The sequence below is a fragment of the Nerophis ophidion genome, linkage group LG06 (genome assembly GCF_033978795.1).
Source record: "Nerophis ophidion isolate RoL-2023_Sa linkage group LG06, RoL_Noph_v1.0, whole genome shotgun sequence".
Taxonomy (NCBI): domain Eukaryota; kingdom Metazoa; phylum Chordata; class Actinopteri; order Syngnathiformes; family Syngnathidae; genus Nerophis; species Nerophis ophidion.
The window spans coordinates 5020469-5040752 of record NC_084616.1 but is presented as its reverse complement, the minus strand read 5'-3'; the positions used below and the strand labels follow the sequence as shown (position 1 = coordinate 5040752).

Sequence of the window (20284 nt, the reverse complement as noted above, 5' to 3'; positions counted from 1 at the left end):
GTGTGCGATATCATGTGCGACAAGCAGTCCTGCAGCGTGTTTACGATATCATGCTATACAAGTTACAAGCAGTCCTTCAGCGTGTTTACTTGTGTGTATGATATCATGTGCGACACAAGCAGTCCTACAGCGTGTTTACTTGTGTGCGATATCATGGGCGACACAAGCAGCCCTGCAGTGTGTTTACTTGTGTGCGATATCATGTGCGACACAAGCAGCCCTGCAGCTTGTTTACTTGTGTGTATGATATCATGTGCGATACAAGCAGTACTGCAGCGTGTTTACGATGTCATGTGCAATACAAGTGATAAGTAGTCCTGCAGCGTGTTTACTTGTGTGCGATATCATGTGCGACAAGCAGTCCTGCAGCGTGTTTACTTGTGTGTGATATCGTGTGCGATACAAGCATTCTTGTAGCGTGTTTACTTTTGTGCGATATCATGTGCGATACAAGCAGTCCTGCAGCGTGTTTACTTTTGTGCGATATCATGTGCGATAGTAGTAGTCCTGCAGCGTGTTTACTGGTGTGTGATATCGTGTGCGATACAAGCATTCTTGTAGCGTGTTTACTTTTGTGCGATATCATGTGCGATACAAGCAGTCCTGCAGCGTGTTTAGTTTTGTGCGATATCATGTGCGATAGTAGTAGTCCTGCAGCGTGTTTACTGGTGTGTGATATCGTGTGTGATACAAGCATTCTTGTAGCGTGTTTACTTTTGTGCGATATCATGTGCGATACAAGCAGTACTGCAGCGTGTTTACGATGTCATGTGCAATACAAGTGATAAGTAGTCCTGCAGCGTGTTGACTTGTGTGCGATATCATGTGTGATACAAGCAGTACTGCAGCGTGTTTACGATATCATGTGCAATACAAGTGATAAGTAGTCCTGCAGCGTGTTTACTTGTGTGCGATATCATGTGCGACAAGCAGTCCTGCAGCGTGTTTACGATATCATGCTATACAAGTTACAAGCAGTCCTTCAGCGTGTTTACTTGTGTGTGTGATATCATGTGCGATACAAGCAGTCCTGCAGCGTGTTTACTTTTGTGCGATACAAGCAGTCCTGCAGCATGTTTACTTGTGTGCGATATCATGTGAGAAACAAGCAGTCCTGCAGCATGTTTACTTGTGTGCGAAATCATGTGCGATACAAGTAGTCCTTCAACGTCTTTACTTGCGTGCGATATCATGTACGATACATGCAGTCCTGCAGCATGTTTACTTGTGTGCGATATCATGTGGGATACAAGCAGTCCTGCAGCGTGTTCACTGGTGTGTGATATCGTGTGCGATACAAGCATTTTTGTAGCGTGCTTACTTGTGTGCGATATCATGTGCGACAAGCAGTCCTGCAGCGTATTTACGATATCATGTGCTATACAAGTTACAAGCAGTCCTGCAGCGTGTTTACTTGTGTGTGTGATATCATGTGCGATACAAGCAATCATGCAGCGTGCTTACTTTTATGCGATATCATGTGCGATACAAGCAGTCCTGCAGCATCTTTACTTGTGGTTGATATCATGTGCGACAAGCAGTCCTGCAGCGTATTTACGATATCATGTGCTATACAAGTTACAAGCAGTCCTTCAGCGTGTTTACTTGTGTGTGTGATATCATGTGCGATACAAGCAGTCCTGCAGCGTTTACTTTTGTGCGATATCATGTGTGATACAAGCAGTCCTGCAGCGTGTTTACTTTTGTGCGATATCATGTGCGATACAAGCAATCCTGCAGCATGTTTACTTGTGTGCGATATCATGTGCGATACAAGTAGTCCTTCAACGTGTTTACTTGCGTGTGATATCATGTACGATGCAAGCAGTCCTGCAGCGTGTTTACTTGTGTGTGTGATATCATGTGCGATACAAGCAATCCTGCAGCGTGTTTACTTTTATGCGATATCATGTGCGATACAAGCAGTCCTGCAGCATCTTTACTTGTGGTTGATATCATGTGCGACGAGCAGTCCTGCAGCGTGTTTACGATATCATGTGCTATACAAGTTACAAGCAGTCCTTCAGCGTGTTTACTTGTGTGTGTGATATCATGTGCGATACAAGCAGTCCTGCAGCGTTTACTTTTGTGCGATATCATGTGTGATACAAGCAGTCCTGCAGCGTGTTTACTTTTGTGCGATATCATGTGCGATACAAGCAATCCTGCAGCATGTTTACTTGTGTGCGATATCATGTTTGATACAAGTAGTCCTTCAACGTGTTTACTTGCGTGTGATATCATGTACGATGCAAGCAGTCCTGCAGCGTGTTTACTTGTGTGTGTGATATCATGTGCGATACAAGCAGTCCTGCAGCGTCTTTACTTTTATGCGATATCATGTGCGATACAAGCAGTCCTGCAGCATCTTTACTTGTGGTTGATATCATGTGCGACAAGCAGTCCTGCAGCGTGTTTACGATATCATGTGCTATACAAGTTACAAGCAGTCTTGCAGCGTGTTTACTTGTGTGTGTGATATCATGTGTGATACAAGCTGTCCTGCAGCGTGTTTACTTGTGTGCGATACAAGTAGTCTTGCAGCGCGTTTGTGTGCGATATCGTTTGCGACACAAGCAGTCCTGCAGCGTGTTTACTTGTGTGCGATACAAGCAGTCCTGCGGTGTATATTTTCTAATGTGCAATATCATGTGCGATACAAGCAGGCCTGCAGTGTGTTTACTTGTGTGCGACGTCATGTGCGACACAAGCAGTCCTACAGCGTGTTTACTTGTGTGTAGGATATCATGTGCGATACAAGCAGTCCTGCAGCGTGTTTACTTGTGTGCGATACAAGTAGTCTTGCAGCGCGTTTGTGTGCGATATCGTTTGCGACACAAGCAGTCCTGCAGCGTGTTTACTTGTGTGCGATACAAGCAGTCCTGCGGTGTATATTTTCTAATGTGCAATATCATGTGCGATACAAGCAGTCCTGCAGCGTGTTTACTTTTGTGCGATACAAGCAGTCCTGCGGTGTATATTTTCTAATTTGCAATATCATGTGCGATACAAGCAGTCCTGCAGCGTGTTTACTAGTCTGCGATACAAGTAGTCTTGCAGCGCGTTTGTGTGCGATATCGTTTGCGACACAAGCAGTCCTGCAGCGTGTTTACTTGTGTGCGATACAAGCAGTCCTGCGGTGTATATTTTCTAATGTGCAATATCATGTGCGATACAAGCTTTCCTGCAGCGTGTTTACTTGTGTGCGATGTCATGTGCGACACAAGCAGTCCTGCAGCGTGTTTACTTGTGTGTAGGATATCATTTGCGATACAAGCAGTCCTGCAGCGTGTTTACTTGTGTGTGTGATATCATGTGCGATACAAGCAATCATGCAGCGTGCTTACTTTTATGCGATATCATGTGCGATACAAGCAGTCCTGCAGCATCTTTACTTGTGGTTGATATCATGTGCGACAAGCAGTCCTGCAGCGTATTTACGATATCATGTGCTATACAAGTTACAAGCAGTCCTTCAGCGTGTTTACTTGTGTGTGTGATATCATGTGCGATACAAGCAGTCTTGCAGCGTTTACTTTTGTGCGATATCATGTGTGATACAAGCAGTCCTGCAGCGTGTTTACTTTTGTGCGATATCATGTGCGATACAAGCAATCCTGCAGCATGTTTACTTGTGTGCGATATCATGTGCGATACAAGTAGTCCTTCAACGTGTTTACTTGCGTGTGATATCATGTACGATGCAAGCAGTCCTGCAGCGTGTTTACTTGTGTGTGTGATATCATGTGCGATACAAGCAATCCTGCAGCGTGTTTACTTTTATGCGATATCATGTGCGATACAAGCAGTCCTGCAGCATCTTTACTTGTGGTTGATATCATGTGCGACAAGCAGTCCTGCAGCGTGTTTACGATATCATGTGCTATACAAGTTACAAGCAGTCCTTCAGCGTGTTTACTTGTGTGTGTGTTATCATGTGCGATACAAGCAGTCCTGCAGCGTTTACTTTTGTGTGATATCATGTGTGATACAAGCAGTCCTGCAGCGTGTTTACTTTTGTGCGATATCATGTGCGATACAAGCAATCCTGCAGCATGTTTACTTGTGTGTGCGATATCATGTGCGATACAGGTAGTCCTTCAACTTGTTTACTTGCGTGCGATATCATGTACGATGCAAGCAGTCCTGCAGTGTCTTTACTTTTGTGCGATACAAGTAGTCTTGCGGCGCGTTTGTGTGCGATATCGTTTGCGTCACAAGCAGTCCTGCAGCGTGTTTACTTGTGTGCGATACAAGCAGTCCTGCGGTGTATATTTTCTAATGTGCAATATCATGTGTGATACAAGCAGTCCTGCAGCGTGTTTACTTGTGTGTATGATATCATGTGCGATACAAGCAGTCCTGCAGCATGTTTACTTGTGTGCGATGTCATGTGCGACACAAGCAGTCCTGCAGCGTGTTTACTTGTGTGTATGATATCATGTGCGATACAAGCAGTCCTACAGCGTGTTTACTTGTGTGCGATATCATGTGCGACACAAGCAGTCCTACAGCGTGTTTACTTGTGTGCGATATCATGGGCGACACAAGCAGCCCTGCAGTGTGTTTACTTGTGTGCAATATCATGTGCGATACAAGGAGCCCTGCAGTGTGTTTACTTGTGTGTAGGATATCATGTGCGATACAAGCAGTCCTGCAGCGTGTTTACTTGTGTGCGATACAAGCAGTCCTGCGGTGTATATTTTCTAATGTGCAATATCATGTGTGATACAAGCAGTCCTGCAGCGTGTTTACTTGTGTGTATGATATCATGTGCGATACAAGCAGTCCTGCAGCGTGTTTACTTGTGTGCGATACAAGCAGTCCTGCGGTGTATATTTTCTAATGTGCAATATCATGTGTGATACAAGCAGTCCTGCAGTGTGTTTACTTGTGTGTATGATATCATGTGCGATACAAGCAGTCCTGCAGCGTGTTTACTTGTGTGCGATACAAGCAGTCCTGCGGTGTATATTTTCAAATGTGCAATATCATGTGTGATACAAGCAGTCCTGCAGCGTGTTTACTTGTGTGTATGATATCATGTGCGATACAAGCAGTCCTGCAGCGTGTTTACTTGTGTGCGATACAAGTAGTCTTGCGGCGCGTTTGTGTGCGATATCGTTTGCGACACAAGCAGTCCTGCAGCGTGTTTACTTGTGTGCGATACAAGCAGTCCTGCGGTGTATATTTTCTAATATGCAATATCATGTGTGATACAAGCAGTCCTGCAGCGTGTTTACTTGTGTGCGATACAAGCAGTCCTGCGGTGTATATTTTCTAATGTGCAATATCATGTGCGACACAAGCAGTCCTACAGCGTGTTTACTTGTGTGTATGATATCATGTGCGATACAAGCAGACCTGCAGCGTGCTTACTTGTGTGCGATACAAGTAGTCTTGCAGCGCGTTTGTGTGCGATATCGTTTGCGACACAAGCAGTCCTGCAGCGTGTTTACTTGTGTGCGATACAAGCAGTCCCGCGGTGTATTTACTAGTGTGCAATATCATGTGCGATACAAGCACTCCTGCAGTGTGTTTACTTGTGTGTGATGTCATGTGCGATACAAGCAGTCCTACAGCGTGTTTACTTGTGTGTATGATATCATGTGCGATACAAGCAGTCCTGCGGTGTATATTTTCTAATATGCAATATCATGTGTGATACAAGCAGTCCTGCAGCGTGTTTACTTGTGTGCGATACAAGCAGTCCTGCGGTGTATATTTTCTAATGTGCAATATCATGTGCGATACAAGCAGTCCTGCAGTGTGTTTACTTGTGTGTATGATATCATGTGCGATACAAGCAGTCCTGCAGCGTGTTTACTAGTGTGCGATACAAGTAGTCTCACAGTGCGTTTGTGTGCGATATCGTTTGCGACACAAGCAGTCCCGCAGCGTGTTTACTTGTGTGCGATACAAGCAGTCCCGCGGTGTATTTACTAGTGTCCAGTATCATGTGCGATACAAGCAGTCCTGCAGCTTGTTTACTTGTATGTATGATATCATGTGCGATACAAGTAGTCCTGCAGCGTGCTTACTTGTGTGCGATACAAGTAGTCTTGCAGCGCGTTTGTGTGCGATATCGTTTGCGACACAAGCAGTCCTGCAGCGTGTTTACTTGTGTGCGATACAAGCAGTCCTGCGGTGTATATTTTCTAATGTGCAATATCATGTGTGATACAAGCAGTCCTGCAGCGTGTTTACTACTGTGCGATACAAGTAGTCTTGCAGCGCGTTTGTGTGCGATATCGTTTGCGACACAAGCAGTCCTGCAGCGTGTTTACTTGTGTGCGATACAAGCAGTCCTGTGGTGTATATTTTCTAATGTGCAATATCATGTGCAATACAAGCAGTCCTGCAGTGTGTTTACTTGTGTGCGATACAAGCAGTCCTGCGGTGTATATTTTCTAATGTGCAATATCATGTGCGATACAAGCAGTCCTGCAGCGTGTTTACTTGTGTGCGATGTCATGTGCGACGCAAGCAGTCCAACAGCGTGTTTACTTGTGTGTGATGTCATGTGCGATACAAGCAGTCCTGCAGCGTGTTTACTTGTGTGCGATACAAGCAGTCCTGCGGTGTATGTTTTCTAATGTGCAATATCATGTGCGATACAAGCAGTCCTACAGCGTGTTTACTTGTGTGTATGATATCATGTGCGATACAAGTAGTCCTGCAGCGTGCTTACTTGTGTGTGATACAAGTAGTCTTGCAGCACGTTTCTGTGCGATATCGTTTGCGACACAAGCAGTCCTGCAGCGTGTTTACTTGTGTGCGATACAAGCAGTCCCGCGGTGTATTTACTAGTGTCCAGTATCATGTGCGATACAAGCAGTCCTGCAGCTTGTTTACTTGTATGTATGATATCATGTGCGATACAAGTAGTCCTGCAGCGTGCTTACTTGTGTGTGATACAAGTAGTCTTGCAGCACGTTTCTGTGCGATATCGTTTGCGACACAAGCAGTCCTGCAGCGTGTTTACTTGTGTGCGATACAAGCAGTCCCGCGGTGTATTTACTAGTGTCCAGTATCATGTGTGATACAAGCAGTCCTGCAGCTTGTTTACTTGTATGTATGATATCATGTGCGATACAAGTAGTCCTGCAGCGTGCTTACTTGTGTGCGATACAAGCAGTCCTGCGGTGTATATTTTCTAATGTGCAATATCATGTGCAATACAAGCAGTCCTGCAGTGTGTTTACTTGTGTGCGATACAAGCAGTCCTGCGGTGTATATTTTCTAATGTGCAATATCATGTGCGATACAAGCAGTCCTTCAGCGTGTTTACTTGTGTGTGTGTTATCATGTGCGATACAAGCAGTCCTGCAGCGTTTACTTTTGTGTGATATCATGTGTGATACAAGCAGTCCTGCAGCGTGTTTACTTTTGTGCGATATCATGTGCGATACAAGCAATCCTGCAGCATGTTTACTTGTGTGTGCGATATCATGTGCGATACAGGTAGTCCTTCAACTTGTTTACTTGCGTGCGATATCATGTACGATGCAAGCAGTCCTGCAGTGTCTTTACTTTTGTGCGATACAAGTAGTCTTGCGGCGCGTTTGTGTGCGATATCGTTTGCGTCACAAGCAGTCCTGCAGCGTGTTTACTTGTGTGCGATACAAGCAGTCCTGCGGTGTATATTTTCTAATGTGCAATATCATGTGTGATACAAGCAGTCCTGCAGCGTGTTTACTTGTGTGTATGATATCATGTGCGATACAAGCAGTCCTGCAGCATGTTTACTTGTGTGCGATGTCATGTGCGACACAAGCAGTCCTGCAGCGTGTTTACTTGTGTGTATGATATCATGTGCGATACAAGCAGTCCTACAGCGTGTTTACTTGTGTGCGATATCATGTGCGACACAAGCAGTCCTACAGCGTGTTTACTTGTGTGCGATATCATGGGCGACACAAGCAGCCCTGCAGTGTGTTTACTTGTGTGCAATATCATGTGCGATACAAGGAGCCCTGCAGTGTGTTTACTTGTGTGTAGGATATCATGTGCGATACAAGCAGTCCTGCAGCGTGTTTACTTGTGTGCGATACAAGCAGTCCTGCGGTGTATATTTTCTAATGTGCAATATCATGTGTGATACAAGCAGTCCTGCAGCGTGTTTACTTGTGTGTATGATATCATGTGCGATACAAGCAGTCCTGCAGCGTGTTTACTTGTGTGCGATACAAGCAGTCCTGCGGTGTATATTTTCTAATGTGCAATATCATGTGTGATACAAGCAGTCCTGCAGTGTGTTTACTTGTGTGTATGATATCATGTGCGATACAAGCAGTCCTGCAGCGTGTTTACTTGTGTGCGATACAAGCAGTCCTGCGGTGTATATTTTCAAATGTGCAATATCATGTGTGATACAAGCAGTCCTGCAGCGTGTTTACTTGTGTGTATGATATCATGTGCGATACAAGCAGTCCTGCAGCGTGTTTACTTGTGTGCGATACAAGTAGTCTTGCGGCGCGTTTGTGTGCGATATCGTTTGCGACACAAGCAGTCCTGCAGCGTGTTTACTTGTGTGCGATACAAGCAGTCCTGCGGTGTATATTTTCTAATATGCAATATCATGTGTGATACAAGCAGTCCTGCAGCGTGTTTACTTGTGTGCGATACAAGCAGTCCTGCGGTGTATATTTTCTAATGTGCAATATCATGTGCGACACAAGCAGTCCTACAGCGTGTTTACTTGTGTGTATGATATCATGTGCGATACAAGCAGACCTGCAGCGTGCTTACTTGTGTGCGATACAAGTAGTCTTGCAGCGCGTTTGTGTGCGATATCGTTTGCGACACAAGCAGTCCTGCAGCGTGTTTACTTGTGTGCGATACAAGCAGTCCCGCGGTGTATTTACTAGTGTGCAATATCATGTGCGATACAAGCACTCCTGCAGTGTGTTTACTTGTGTGTGATGTCATGTGCGATACAAGCAGTCCTACAGCGTGTTTACTTGTGTGTATGATATCATGTGCGATACAAGCAGTCCTGCGGTGTATATTTTCTAATATGCAATATCATGTGTGATACAAGCAGTCCTGCAGCGTGTTTACTTGTGTGCGATACAAGCAGTCCTGCGGTGTATATTTTCTAATGTGCAATATCATGTGCGATACAAGCAGTCCTGCAGTGTGTTTACTTGTGTGTATGATATCATGTGCGATACAAGCAGTCCTGCAGCGTGTTTACTAGTGTGCGATACAAGTAGTCTCACAGTGCGTTTGTGTGCGATATCGTTTGCGACACAAGCAGTCCCGCAGCGTGTTTACTTGTGTGCGATACAAGCAGTCCCGCGGTGTATTTACTAGTGTCCAGTATCATGTGCGATACAAGCAGTCCTGCAGCTTGTTTACTTGTATGTATGATATCATGTGCGATACAAGTAGTCCTGCAGCGTGCTTACTTGTGTGCGATACAAGTAGTCTTGCAGCGCGTTTGTGTGCGATATCGTTTGCGACACAAGCAGTCCTGCAGCGTGTTTACTTGTGTGCGATACAAGCAGTCCTGCGGTGTATATTTTCTAATGTGCAATATCATGTGTGATACAAGCAGTCCTGCAGCGTGTTTACTACTGTGCGATACAAGTAGTCTTGCAGCGCGTTTGTGTGCGATATCGTTTGCGACACAAGCAGTCCTGCAGCGTGTTTACTTGTGTGCGATACAAGCAGTCCTGTGGTGTATATTTTCTAATGTGCAATATCATGTGCAATACAAGCAGTCCTGCAGTGTGTTTACTTGTGTGCGATACAAGCAGTCCTGCGGTGTATATTTTCTAATGTGCAATATCATGTGCGATACAAGCAGTCCTGCAGCGTGTTTACTTGTGTGCGATGTCATGTGCGACGCAAGCAGTCCAACAGCGTGTTTACTTGTGTGTGATGTCATGTGCGATACAAGCAGTCCTGCAGCGTGTTTACTTGTGTGCGATACAAGCAGTCCTGCGGTGTATGTTTTCTAATGTGCAATATCATGTGCGATACAAGCAGTCCTACAGCGTGTTTACTTGTGTGTATGATATCATGTGCGATACAAGTAGTCCTGCAGCGTGCTTACTTGTGTGTGATACAAGTAGTCTTGCAGCACGTTTCTGTGCGATATCGTTTGCGACACAAGCAGTCCTGCAGCGTGTTTACTTGTGTGCGATACAAGCAGTCCCGCGGTGTATTTACTAGTGTCCAGTATCATGTGCGATACAAGCAGTCCTGCAGCTTGTTTACTTGTATGTATGATATCATGTGCGATACAAGTAGTCCTGCAGCGTGCTTACTTGTGTGTGATACAAGTAGTCTTGCAGCACGTTTCTGTGCGATATCGTTTGCGACACAAGCAGTCCTGCAGCGTGTTTACTTGTGTGCGATACAAGCAGTCCCGCGGTGTATTTACTAGTGTCCAGTATCATGTGTGATACAAGCAGTCCTGCAGCTTGTTTACTTGTATGTATGATATCATGTGCGATACAAGTAGTCCTGCAGCGTGCTTACTTGTGTGCGATACAAGTAGTCTTGCAGCGCGTTTGTGTGCGATATCGTTTGCGACACAAGCAGTCCTGCAGCGTGTTTACTTGTGTGCGATACAAGCAGTCCTGCGGTGTATATTTTCCAATGTGCAATATCATGTGCGATACAAGCAGTCCTGTGGTGTATATTTTCTAATGTGCAATATCATGTGCGATACAAGCAGTCCTGCAGTGTGTTTACTTGTGTGCGATACAAGCAGTCCTGCAGTGTGTTTACTTGTGTGCGATACAAGCAGTCCTGCAGTGTGTTTACTTGTGTGCGATACAAGCAGTCCTGCAGTGTGTTTACTTGTGTGCGATACAAGCAGTCCTGCGGTGTATATTTTCTAATGTGCAATATCATGTGCGATACAAGCAGTCCTGCAGCGTGTTTACTACTGTGCGATACAAGTAGTCTTGCAGCGCGTTTGTGTGCGATATCGTTTGCGACACAAGCAGTCCTGCAGCGTGTTTACTTGTGTGCGATACAAGCAGTCCTGCGGTGTATATTTTCTAATGTGCAATATCATGTGCGATACAAGCAGTCCAGCAGCGTGTTTACTAGTGTGCGATACAAGTAGTCTTGCAGCGCGTTTGTGTGCGATATCGTTTGCGACACAAGCAGTCCTGCAGTGTGTTTACTTGTGTGCGATACAAGCAGTCCAGCGGTGTATTTACTAGTGTCCAGTATCATGTGCGATACAAGCAGTCCTGCAGCGTGTTTACTTGTGTGTATGATATCATGTGCGATACAAGCAGTCCTGCAGCGTGTTTACTTGTGTGCGATACAAGTAGTCTTGCAGCACGTTTCTGTGCGATATCGTTTGCGACACAAGCAGTCCTGCAGCGTGTTTACTTGTGTGCGATACAAGCAGTCCTGCAGCGTGTTTACTAGTGTGCGATACAAGTTGTCTTGCAGCGCGTTTGTGTGCGATATCGTTTGCGATACAAGCAGTCCTGCGGTGTATATTTTCTAATGTTCAATATCATGTGCGATACAAGCAGTCCTGCAGCGTGTTTACTAGTGTGCGATACAAGTAGTCTTGCAGTGCGTTTGTGTGCGATATCGTTTGCGACACAAGCAGTCCTGCAGCGTGTTTACTTGTGTGCGATACAAGCAGTCCAGCGGTGTATTTACTAGTGTGCAGTATCATGTGCGATACAAGCAGTCCTGCAGCTTGTTTACTTGTGTGCGATACTAGTAGTCTTGCAGCGCGTTTGTGTGCGATATCGTTTCCGACACAAGCAGTCCTGCAGCGTGTTTACTTGTGTGCGATACAAGCAGTCCAGCGGTGTATTTACTAGTGTGCAGTATCATGTGTGATACAAGCAGTCCTGCAGTGTGTTTACTTGTGTGTGATGTCATAATATAATCACACTAAACACTAACTCAAATACAGAGTGGGCCAAAATGTAAAACTGAACAAAGCCGCGGGCCAAAGTTGAACAAATTAACCTTTTAATAAGGACCCAAACAAGTTTTGCATTAAATATTGAACAAGTAAGACTTATATAACTTTATAGTGACATTCAAAATCCAAGGTTCAAATAATAATAATAATTAAAAAATATCAATTGCATATCAAATACAATTTAAATACAAATTTAATGCCTCTTTTCTATTTGCAGCCTTCTGAGGTAAACATCAAAATATATTGTAGCGTCCCGGAAGAGTTAGTGCTGCAAGGGGTTCTGCGTATTTCTTCTGTTGTGCTTATGTTATGTTACAGTGCGGATGGTCCTCCGAAATGTGTTTGTCATTGTTGTTTGGTGGGAGTTCACAGTGCGGCGCATATCTGTAACAGCGTTAAAGTTGTTTATACGGCCACCCTCAGTGTGACCTGTACGGCTGTCGACCAAGTATGCCTTGCATTCACTTAAGTGTGTGTAATAACCACATATATTATGCGGGTGGGCCTGCACTGTATGGAGGAAATGCGCAGTCCTGAAAGTAGCTGAGCATGGCCACCACAGTGATGTTTGCAAGAGCAGGCTGCAGAAGCTATGAACACGCTGTTATTGTGCTGGGACTTCCCTTAAGGAAGGCAGCAACGTGCATGGATTGAGCAACAGGAGCCGCTAAGAATGTGACTTATTGGAAAAAAAAAAAAGCTCCACTTTGTCTATTTTATATTATTTCAGTTGGGAGGAAGACTATATGATGTTTACTGCAGCCTTCAGTCGCCCTGCCTTGTACGGCCTGGCAGTCTGCAATCATGACGAGGCGAGTGCACATCATCTTCCTTCCACTCCGACATGTCCGCATGAATATTATTTTATTAATATTAAAGCGGTAACACAGCTTGTGTTTGACCAGGCAAATGAGTCACGGAGGGGAAGTAAGAGGCGATACTCTTGCACAGAAACCTGAGTCGCCTCACCACATCCTCCACCTTCTTGTCAAGTGACGGAACCTAAAACCTCATTGCCCCTGCGTGGAACTGCTGAGTCGTGGCTAACAGGGGCGGCGATATCAAGGTGATATTCCCAGTAGGAGTCTGGAAAAATATAATTTATTTGTCATCTACCGTATTTCCTTGAACTCGTTTCGCACAATATTATTTTTATTAGCGCATGTCTAGAATTTCCGCAGGGTCAAACTCGTCACGTCACGGGTGACACTTCACCTGTCATCATTTTCAAAATGGAGGCTGATTTCAATCATTTGAAATCGCATAAAGGGAAGAAGATTAAGAGCTATTCAGTAGGATTTAAGGTCCAAGCTATTGAATATGCTAAAAAGAACAGTAAGCAGCTATGTTTTATTAATATACCGTAGCTGCGTGTGTCAAATAGGAGTCATTAAATGACTCCCGCCTCCTGGTGGTAGAGGGCGCTAGTGATCCTTCTCCACTGCAGAAGAAGTGACAACAAGCAGCAAGAGTGAGCAGCGATCGTCTATTTTTTTCCTCTCGCTCGCACTTTTAACATGGAGGATTACATATCTAAAATAAAACCGTTTTCTAAACTGGACTTTCAATGGAAGCAGGAGGTAATAGAGGAAGATCTCCAACAACACTCACCTTTGTGATTTCGTTGACTTTATCGTTGGGAATGCATCTGCTTTGAGTGTCGCAGGATATCCAGACATTTTTGCCATCTCTGTCGTAGCATCGCCGGTAAAAACCAAACGGGGGACTTTTGTATATCTTGACACTGGAGCAACTTAAATCCGTCGATTGCTAAGTGTTTGTTTGGCATTAAATGTGGATGGAGGGAAAGGCTAGATGTAAATATAGCTACAAATGAGGCATAATGCTGCAATATGTACACACAGCTAGCCTAAATAGCATGTTAGCATCGATTAGCATGCCGTGCTAATCGATGCACATTCTACGTAAATCAACTTGAATCCGTTTCTGATCGTGTTGTTACACCCTCCGACAACACACCGACCAGGCATGATGTCCCCAAGGTATCGGAAAACAGTCGGAAAAAACGGAAAATAACAGAGCTGATTCAACTCGATGCGTGTGATGTGTAGGGAAAATGGCGTTGAGTACCATTGTGACGTCACGTTCTAACGTCGTCGCTCAGAGAGGCATAAACAGAAAGGCGTTTAATTCGCCAAAATTCACCCATTTAGAGTTCGGAAATCGGTTAAAAAAATACATGGTCTTTTTTCTGCACCATCAAGGTATATATTGACGCTTACATCGGTCTGCTGATAATGTTCCCCTTTAAAAACTAAGTTATTTCACTTGACTTTTTTCTGTGTTGATTGAGCTGTGTTGAAGCAGCAAAAAAGGACAGGATGTTAAATGAAGAGTTTATTTCTGATAGTGTATATAATAATGTAAGTGCTTCATTAAGCCTACATGAACTCCATGGTGTTCAGGGATGAATAGTCTCTCTTATTGCTATTGTGCTATTTTTTAAGCTATTGTTACAATAATCATTAGTGATGTAGGAGCCTAGATTTGAATGGCAGCGTCCCTGCTATCACATGTTGATAAAAATACAACATTTACAGAATAAAAATCAACTACAGGTGTCCAAAAGCTGTAATAAATTAAGCAGAGACCACAAAAGAGACAAGTGGTAAAAATAGATGAATGGAGTTGAGCATATGTCAGCATGTAGCCCCACTTTTAACTCTTTTTTTCAAACGCTTATTATAAACGCTTACTTACAGTAAGTCATTAATTTGACTTTGTAAGTCATTATTTTAGTATCTTAGGTAACTAGGACTGTTTTGTTTTTACTTTATGGAAAAATATGGAGATATATATATATCGTATATTGCCATTCAGCAGATTGAGCGGAAAACACAAACAAATGTTGTAGGCTTCTTCATGCGACGAAGCCGGCCTACTTCACCACAGTCTGTAGTCTATTGACCCCCAGGCTGTAGTGACAGTGACGAGGTGAAGACGTGATGAAGACAGGCCGAAATACACCGATTTTTACACCCACCCACCCCTTCCCCTGGAGAGTCACCACCTTAATTAACACATTTTCTGGGGGAAACACTGAACTTCCATCCATTTCTACCGCTTGTCCCTTTTGTGAATGGACACTCACTTTGGAATGCCAAGTGGGTATCCAATCACAGTCTTTTTAACATCAGGCTACCTAGATAGACTACTGTCAACAACTTGTGAGCTGATTGGCTATCGCAACTGTCTATCAACTGTATGTGTTCTCAAATTTGTCCGCTATCGGTCCCGGTGAGTAAACAACCACAGGATGCGTGAATGTCACGTTCAACGTGAGGCCATCGAGAAGGTCTTACTGACAACAACTCGTGATCTGATTGGCTATCGCAATTGTCTATCAACTGTATGTCCCAGGTCACTGTTGATTCTGAAGGCCTCAGGCAGATTTGGTACAGCATGGCAACATAAGCTAGCTGAATCCTGATTGGATGCAGACTAAAAACATCACTGGAAGGAGCATAATATGACATGAAGAGAATATGAAATAAGTTTCGATATTTACGGAAAGTAAATAAAAAAATAATTGCATTTTATATTATGATCATGTTTTCTGGTTATGTTAGGCCAGCAGAGAACACACCACTCGTGAATACTTACGTGCAAGTTATGTTTTTAATTTTTTGCAATAAATTTGCAAACATTGTCAGGTTCAAACACTGATGACATCTATTAAACAGACAAGAAGCAAGGAATCATGCAGAGACAGAGTTCAATTTTGCTCAATGAGGAGAGACGTATTGGGCTGTACACTCAGTTCCAGTTCCAACCTACGTCCTAAGGCACAGCCCACATGCTCAACTATTTATTCAGGAGGTTTCTGGTTACATCATGGGGCGGCATAGCTGGGTTGGTAGAGCGGCGGTGCCAGCAACTCGAGGGTTGCAGGTTCAATTCCCGCTTCCGCCATCCTAGTCACTGCCGTTGTGTCCTTGGGCAAGACACTTTACCCACCTGCTTCCAGTGTCACCCACACTGGTTTGAATGTAACGTAGATATTGGGTTTCACGATGTAAAGCGCTTTGAGTCACTACAGAAAAGCGCTATATAAATGTAATCCACTTCATCACTGAGGCTGCTTCTGAAGGAAGGGGGGTAATTTCAGCAGCCCCAGTTAGACACAATATATGATTATTCAGACACTCATGATATCGCCTTGTCTCTGCTTTGTCTGCGTCAAGGTACTCGATGTTCTCCCTTGGCAGTCAGCAGGCCGGGTGTGGACACAAACACTGATACGGGACGACTCGCAATCTAAGATTGAAAGTTGTCCCTTTGCACAGATAGAAAAGTACAACTTCAGCACAATTGATAATAACTATAGCAACAGCCTTTAAACATAAGAGTTATGTGATAACTTGTACATAATTATTTTAACAAACATAAAAAAAAATCATATCGTCATTATGGGGTAATGTGTGTAGAATTTTGAGGGCAAAAGTGAATTTCTTCCATTTTTGGAATTAGGCTGCAACATAACATGTGGGACATGCAAAGCACTGCGAATACTTTGTAGTTAGCAACCCGTGGCTCTTTAGCGCCGCCCAAGTGGCTCCCTGGACCACATTCAGAGATGTGTGAAAATGGAAAAAGATGAAGAAAAAAATAAATAATTGTTTTTAATATATTTTCTGTAGGAGAGCAAAGATGACACAAACCTTCCTAATTGTTAGAAATCCCACTGTTTATGTTAGACTTGCTTCACTGATGAGAGGATTTGGCAAGAAGCGTTTTGTCCTACTCATTTCAGCCATCCTTGAACTCATCGTAGTTTCTATAACTTTCTCCGACGCTGCCACAAAAAGACGTGTTTTATCCAACTCTTTTTTTTAAATTTTGTCCACGAAACTTTTTATGCTGTTTTTAGTGAATGCACAAAGGTGAGCTTTGTTGATATTTGGTCAGTGCATGACTGCAATGCTAACATGCTATTTAGGCTAGCTGTATGTAAATATTGCATCCTTTTGCCTAATTTGTAGCTCATTTAATATCCTTTACCTTTGTCTTCTGTGTATTTAATTTATATTTGCATGTCTAATGACACATCATCTGTATGTAATATTGGCTGCATTTATCACAGTTGTTTGTGTGCCATGTTGTTCCAGACCACAGCAAACGTCACCCAGCTTGCAAAGATTGTAATAAATCCATTAGTAGAAAACAGCCTGCTGTTTTCCTTTAACTTGGACTCACACTTCTATACCTTCAGAAATTTCCAGAAGTTATCTCATTCTGTGAGAAGCCCTACATTTTATTATTGATTTCCAATGTTGCAAAAATGTGTAGAATAATTATTATAATACAACATTTCTGTCAACGAAGATTTCCGTCAGCCTCTGATAGTAGGCTAATATAGCTAATATAGACACTTACATCATGTGTTGTCTTCATTATAACACTTATATAAGACTTTTAAAGTCATTTTGATAGTAGGCAAATATAGCTAATATAGACACTTACATCATGTGTTGCCTTCACTATAACACTAATTTAGAACTTTTAAAGTAATTTTGATAGTAGGCAAATATAGCTAATATAGACACTTACATCATGTGTTGTCTTCATTATAACACTTATATAAGACTTTTAAAATTATTTTGATAGTAGGCAAATATAGCTAATATAGACACTTACATCATGTGTTGTCTTCATTATAACACTTATATAAGACTTTTAAAATAATTTTATTAGTAGGCAAATATAGCTAATATAGACACTTACATCATGAGTTGTGTTCATTATAACACTTATATAAGACTTTTAAAGTAATTTTGATAGTAGGCAAATATAGCTAATATAGACACTTACATCATGAGTTGTCTTCATTATAACACTTATATAATACTTTTAAAATTATTTTGATAGTAGGCAAATATAGCTAATATAGACACTTACATCATGAGTTGTCTTCATTATAACACTTATATAATACTTTTAAAATTATTTTGATAGTAGGCAAATATAGCTAATATAGACACTTACATCATGAGTTGTCTTCATTATAACACTTATATAAGACTTTTAAAGTCATTTTGATAGTTGGCAAATATAGATAATATAGACACATCATGTGTTGCCTTCACTATAACACTAATATAGAAATTTTAAAGTAATTTAGATAATAAGCTAATATAGACACTTGCATCATGTGTTGCCTTCACTATAACACTAATATAGAACTTTTAAAATTATTTTGATAGTAGGCAAATATAGCTAATATAGACACTTACATCATGTGTTGCCTTCATTATAACACTTATATAAGACTTTTTAAATTATTTTGATAGTAGGCAAATATAGCTAATATAGACACTTACATCATGTGTTGCCTTCATTATAACACTTATATAAAACTTTTAGTCATTTAGATAATAAGCTAATATAGACACTTGCATCATCATTCGCTGCCTTCATTATAACACTCATATAAGACTTTTGAAGTCATTTTGATAGTAGGCTAATATAGCTAATATAGACACTTACATCATGTGTTGCCTTCATTATAACACTTATATAAGACTTTTAAAGTCATTTTGATAGTAGGCTAATATAGCTAATATAGACACTTACATCATGTGTTGTCTTCACTATAACACTTATATAAGACTTTTAAAATTATTTTGATAGTAGGCAAATATAGCTAATATAGACACTTACATCATGGGTTGCCTTCACTATAATACTAATATAAAACTTTTAAAATGATTTTGATAGTAGGCTAATATAGCTAATATAGACACAACATGTGTTGTCTTCATTATAACACTTATATAAGACTTTTAAAGTAATTGTATTAGTAGGCTAATATAGACACTTACGTCATGTGTTGTCTTCATTATAACACTTATATAAAACTTTTAAAGTCATTTAGATAATAAGCTAATATAGATAATATAGACACTTACATCATGTGTTGCCTTCATTGTAACATAAGACTTTTAAAGTCATTTTGATAGTAGGCTAATATAACTAATATAGACACTTACATCATGTGTTGCCTTCACTATAACACTTATATAAAATATTAATATTCAACATGGCTCAACATGATGGGTAGCAGACACCTGAGTTATCAGGCTGCAATGCTGACACCTATCGGCGACATAGTGTAGTGCCTCTGCTTGCTTGCTGTGACACCATTACGCAGCCAGAGGGCGCACCTCCCTCTCTCTCTCTCTCTCTCTCTTTCTCTCTCTCTCTCTCTCTCTCTTCCTGCCTCCCCCTCCCTCCGGGACGGGCGGGAGTGTGCGTGCAACATCTCGCTCTCATTCATGCCGTCAGAGCCGCGGCGCAGAGCTGATGGTGGCGGAGCTGCTGGTTCTACTCCCGCTTCTTCTCTCTTCTCCCGCAGCCTGGAATGTAAAATCCTTGTTTTGAAGATTGAAGATTGTTGCTTCTTTTGTTGTTGTCTGCGTGCCAAGGACTTGTGCGAGCAGTGAGTACACAACTTTTCTCGTCTTTGCTGAGGTGTGGATGCGCATTCCTCCCGGTCCTCGCAAGTCCGGATTGCGCGAATGGACCGACGCGCACACACAGTGCGGTCCATTGCGTGCCTGTGGTGGCCACAACATTAGGTACACCTGCACGCCCCACGACCAGATCAATATGCTGCTCAGGTTGTGTTCATCCATCCATCCATCCATGCGTTTCCTACCGCTTGTCCTATCCATATGTGGCGCCCCGCACAGCTGTCCCTAATGTTTGGACCCTACGCGTGCGGCGTGGCTGAAGTGGACAAACTATTAGGGACAGCCTTCAGTGGCTTAGTGGAATTATTGCACACCGGTATGTTTTATTGAGGGTCTGGAAAAGTCTTGAATCTTTTTGTCTTTTATTTATATATTTTTTAGTACATTTCTTATGGTCGTTAAATTCTACATAAATGTGGGCTGTGGATATACAAAATACCACAATTAGACAACATATATTATATAATATATAATATAAATGTGTATTTAAATGTGTCTTTGTGTGTTGTGAAACATAAAATAGTGCTATTTGTTTATTATTGGGTGTGCCTATTTTATATATTATGTTTATTATTAGTGTGCTTATGTGCCTATTTTATATATTATTATGGTTGTTATTAGTGTGCTGGTGCGCCTATTTTATATATTATGTTTATTATTGGTGTGCTTATGTTCCTATTATTTTATATATTCCTATGGTTATTAATGTGCTGGTGTGCCTATTTTATATATTATGTTTATTATTGGTGTGCTTATGTGCCTATTTTATATATTATTATGGCTATTTTTAGTGCCCTGGTGTGCCTATATTATATATTATAATGGTTATTTTATAACATATCTTATGTTTATTATTGGTGTGCTTATGTGCCTA

At 42.1% G+C, this 20284-nt stretch overlaps 1 protein-coding gene and 1 pseudogene across 1 annotated transcript in view; one reads left to right on the top strand and one right to left on the bottom strand.

Moving 5' to 3' along the window:
- The window catches only part of LOC133553997 (plexin-A1-like), a 648088-nt gene that overhangs the window by 573045 nt on the left and 54759 nt on the right, over window positions 1–20284 (bottom strand). The gene's annotated exons all lie outside the window — the stretch shown is intronic.
- Window positions 19228–20284, top strand: part of LOC133553996 (plexin-A1-like) — a 162813-nt pseudogene continuing 161756 nt past the window's right edge.